The sequence below is a fragment of the Lagenorhynchus albirostris genome, chromosome 4 (assembly GCF_949774975.1).
Source record: "Lagenorhynchus albirostris chromosome 4, mLagAlb1.1, whole genome shotgun sequence".
NCBI lineage: Eukaryota > Metazoa > Chordata > Mammalia > Artiodactyla > Delphinidae > Lagenorhynchus > Lagenorhynchus albirostris.
In genome coordinates this window covers 11,229,165-11,233,611 of record NC_083098.1, presented here as the reverse complement: position 1 = coordinate 11,233,611, position 4,447 = coordinate 11,229,165, and the positions used below count along the sequence as shown (strand labels likewise).

The following is a 4,447-nucleotide window of genomic DNA, read 5'->3' as shown; positions in this document are numbered from 1 at the left end:
TTTTCATGCCCTCGCTACATATACTCCTCACTTTCATCCCATAAACCTTTGTATGCATCAAGTCTTTGATATCCACCTGCCTCCTGCTTTTGGCTCACGTGGCAATTCTCAGCTCAAAGGGAAGTCCCTCTGGAAAGGCTTCCTCAACTCTAAAATAGTACATTATTCTCTTTCCTGCTCAACCATTACATTTTATATATATATCTCCATTATGGCACTCTTCACTTTATGTTGTAATCCTTGATGATATATATTGATTGATATATATATGTATATATATATTCTTGTATGAGGATATGCTAAGGACTATGTCCGTGGTCAGCTAGAGATTTGACAGTGTTGAGAATATGCAGCTGTGAATTACATTGCAAAATGTACTGATCAAAAATTAGGATCCAAGATGGATCTCCAGTTTTGGGGTGGCAGCAAAGGGCAAAGGATGGGTAGATCTACATCCACTGTCTTTTATGAGGCACAACTCTGCTGGGCTAAACTTGGCTTACATTACAGCAACAAATAACCACAGGAACTTCTCCTAGCTGATGGGGATCATGTTTTGATTGTCCTGGCATATGGTATATGTTCAATTGCTGTGTAATAATTGTGTTGGAATTCCTCCTGTTTCTTTGTCACTTAGATAGAGAGGTTTAAAGGAAAGAACAGGGTGTAATATCTTCTGGAGAGTAGATATGTAATTACGATTTTTTTAATGATGATCTTTCCTTTTAAAAAATATTCATTTATTTAGGCTGCGCTGGGTCTTAGTTTCTTAGTTGTGGCATGTGGACTTCTTAGTTGTCTTAGCTGTGGCATGCAGATGCTTAGTTGTGGTATGTATTCAGGATCCAGTTTGGTTGAACCTGGGCACCCTATTTGTACACAGATTCCCAGAAAATCCTGTTTGCTTTAATATGCACACATACACTAAGTAACTAGCAAAAATGAGCAAGTAGCTTTGCTGTAAGAAGCAAAAAAGCAATAATTCTTTCATTTGGACAACAGTAAGTAGCCTTGCCAGGGCAAGGCCTCAAAAAATTGGTGTAAAACTCAGAGTTATTCCTCTCCATGGAAATCTTTAGTAAAAGGCAAAAGATTTATTCAATCTGAAGAGAAACCAGAGTGTTGTAATTAAGATTTATTATTTCACTTCATTTTTTTCCCAGTTATTTTATTCCCTCCTTAGAATAAGTGAAAGAATAGACAACTAACAATTGTGTAATTGGGTCCTATTGAACCAGTGTCAAATATCAGAATGACCAGTTGTTCACTTGAGTCAAAAAATAATTTTTCATTCGCTCTTTTGTTTATACACTTATTCATTCATACACTGAGCATCTTTACGTTCTGGATTGTATAAGAAGACAAGCAAAATCACCTTATGGAGATTTTATTTAAGTAAATCACAAATCTAGAGATGTATAAGCCATAATCATCAATTGACTACTATAAGTAGTCTTAGAAATATTCCAGAATCTTAGAATCCTCATGATTTATGGCAGAGACTGACTACCTCATTAGATAGCCCGTTTCACTCTTTTTTCCTGGGCATGTATCTGCACTGTATTTCCCAGGTTCTCTTGTAAGAAGGCATAGCCATAGACTAAGTTCTAGATGATGGAATATGAACAGATGTAATATATGTGTTCACTTATGAACCTGATCCATGAAAACCTCCTACAAGGGATGATCCATGTTCTTTACCTTTCTGCCAGCTTGATGCAGGGAAGCACAGTGGCACTGGAAGCCTCAGTGTTGTAGATGATAGAGCCACTATGTGAAAAGAGCCACTGTGTGAATCGGCCCTTGGAAGAAAGGCATCCACTCTTAGGACGTACTCTTTTCTTCTTCTTAGCATGAGCAAGAAATAAACCACTGAGATTTTGAAGTTTATTTGTTAAAATAATATTGTCTTACTAATAAGCTTTAGTGATTCCTCCCCCATGTGGGATACTATCAAAATCCCAAAACTTAAAATAGTATTGAATATTAAAATTCAGAATATAAGCAAAGGGGTGCTGGAAGTACAAAGCATTCCTTTTTGCAGCTAGATTGAATGGAATGGGATAGAAACGGTGATAGCTAATGAGAAGGAGGAAAGTAGGAGAAGTCCCTGTGGCCTGCTATAAGGAAGAAGGGAAAACATGAAGATCATGATTTGGGGCCTAAGACAGGGCATTTCTCAATGAAGGAAAATATTATATGGATCTTCCTGCATTTCTGGAATGAAAGCTTTTTGGGAGAAGGGAGTTTCAGAGTAGACTACCACTCATAATACATATCCCAGGGTTTAACATACTGCCTGCTACAAAGTAGGCACTCCATAAAAATCTGTTAAGTGAATTTCTAGTACTTAGTCTCTCAGCCTAATCATGGTAACGTCCAGATTGAATATAAACACATCCTAATATGACAGTTGATTAGAGATTGTCATCATAATTGCCTAACAGGTTCTCCTATTTCCAGTGAATGTCCTTAAGCATTTACAGTTCTGTCAGTGTGACTAACAAATCATCAAGAATTCCTAAGGGTGACACCATATCCAGCATCTGTTCCTCATCCCAACTGTTGAAGCAATCATTTTAGATTTTTTATATGACTGGAGGACAGAAGAGCAAATTGTCCAGTGAGTTGACAGGGACAGAGGAAGGGGAGAGTGAGCTTAGGAAATCAATCAGGAAAAGAGGACAGCAAAGAACACCCTTTACATATGTAAAGAGATCCCAGCAGAGAACATCAATCTACCTCTACCTCTCCAGTGCTTGCTACTCAGCTGAGCTTCTGTGGAACCAGAGAGCTTGGTGAGATGTCAGTAAGGGTTCTTCAAGAAATAGTCATCTGAAAAAAATACATATTTTTTAAAATCTTCACATATTGTGTGATGCTAGCCCTTGTAATGATGACAGTGAGTGAGAATCCCCATTAGCAATTTCTATAGAGGTTTTTCACTCTTCTATGGCAGTAGTCAGTAGAGCCACGATCATTGGGTTCAGTTCATTCTCAGATGTTGATGTAATACAGATACAATTACAGATGTAATGTAGAGGTAACACTGCATTGCACAGAGGGGAGTGTGTAGGCTGGTGGCCTCAGCTTCTCTGTCATAAATTACCTTCCCTGTCTCCTCTTATACATACAAGTAGATTCTCTCAGTGTAAGTAAGGAATCAGAGGGAAAGGTTCATTCTAAAGATGGAAGTTTTATGTGCTCCTAGTCACCTGCCCTTTTCTACTTTATTGTTGTAAATGTTGCAAGACTTGGATGGGGTAAGTCAGAAGTGAATCATTTTGTGAAGGCTTTATGTTTTGGTGACATTTCTTTACTGGTTATTTACTTTTTTGCGGTACGTGGGCCTCTCACTGTTGTGGCCTCTCCCATTGCAGAGCACAGGCTCTGGACGCGCAGGCTCAGCGGCCATGGCTCACAGGCCCAGCTGCTCCGTGGCATGTGGGATCTTCCCAGACTGGGGCACGAACCCATGTCCCCTGCATCGGCAGGCGGACTCTCAACCACTGTGCCACCAGGAAAGACCTTATTTACATTTTTTTACATATATGTATACTGATTTATTATTATACTAGTCTTTTTTATATTTTATTATTATTTGTATTTCAAAAATGTGCCTAATGATTCAATTTGTGAAAACATGTTGTAATATGGAAGAATGTGGACTCTAGGTCTTGTCCTAGGGGTAGATCTGATAAATTTAATGATGGATAATTGCACAACTGTGTAAATATGTTAAAATCCACCAAATTGTATACTTTTAAAGGATGAAACTTTTGGCATATGAATTATATCTTGATGAAGTTTTTGTCTGAAATATTAATGAAGAATTATAATCTGATTCATTTCTCCACACTAGTGCTACAAGGAACCTGCATACTAATGACGCTGTGTTTACAGTGACAGTTGCTTATGCATGGGCAGTGTATGGACTGAAATGCTAACCCAAACAGTTCTATTTCACTATGCTGTATGTGGGAAGCAACTTAGAAATACATCAATGTCTCCAGAAAAATTGAAACAACACTTCACTACAAGTCGTAGGCATTTGACAAATATAAGTGTTTATTTCTTAAGGTGCTGTTAGAATATCAAAACAAGCATAGTAAAGCTCTTATTTTTTTTAAAAAAATCAAATTCAGTGAAAAGACACAGAACATAAGTTATTTACTAGCAGAACTTATTGCCCAGGAAAAGAGATGCCAAATAGTTGGTGAGAAATGAATAATGTCAGCATATAAACTTATAGTGAATAAAATGCTAGAATGATATAAGTATGAAATTAAAGTTTTCTCTCAGTATGATAGGTCAACATATTGATAACATATTACATGATGCTAATGAAAATTTAGGTAATAAACTGAAAAATAATAGCTGCTCTATCCAGGTTGATAAGCCAACGTATTTCACCACTAAATGCCATGTCATGTGTCACCCAATATAT

General features: G+C 37.3%; 1 non-coding gene across 1 annotated transcript; it reads right to left on the bottom strand.

Annotated features, from left to right (window-relative positions):
• Positions 1–1,007: 1,007 nt before the first annotated feature.
• LOC132520135 (U5 spliceosomal RNA) lies at positions 1,008–1,123 on the bottom strand. The gene has a single exon (XR_009540495.1). It is a non-coding gene; the product is annotated as a U5 spliceosomal RNA (small nuclear RNA).
• Between the last annotated feature and the right edge of the window lie 3,324 nt (positions 1,124–4,447).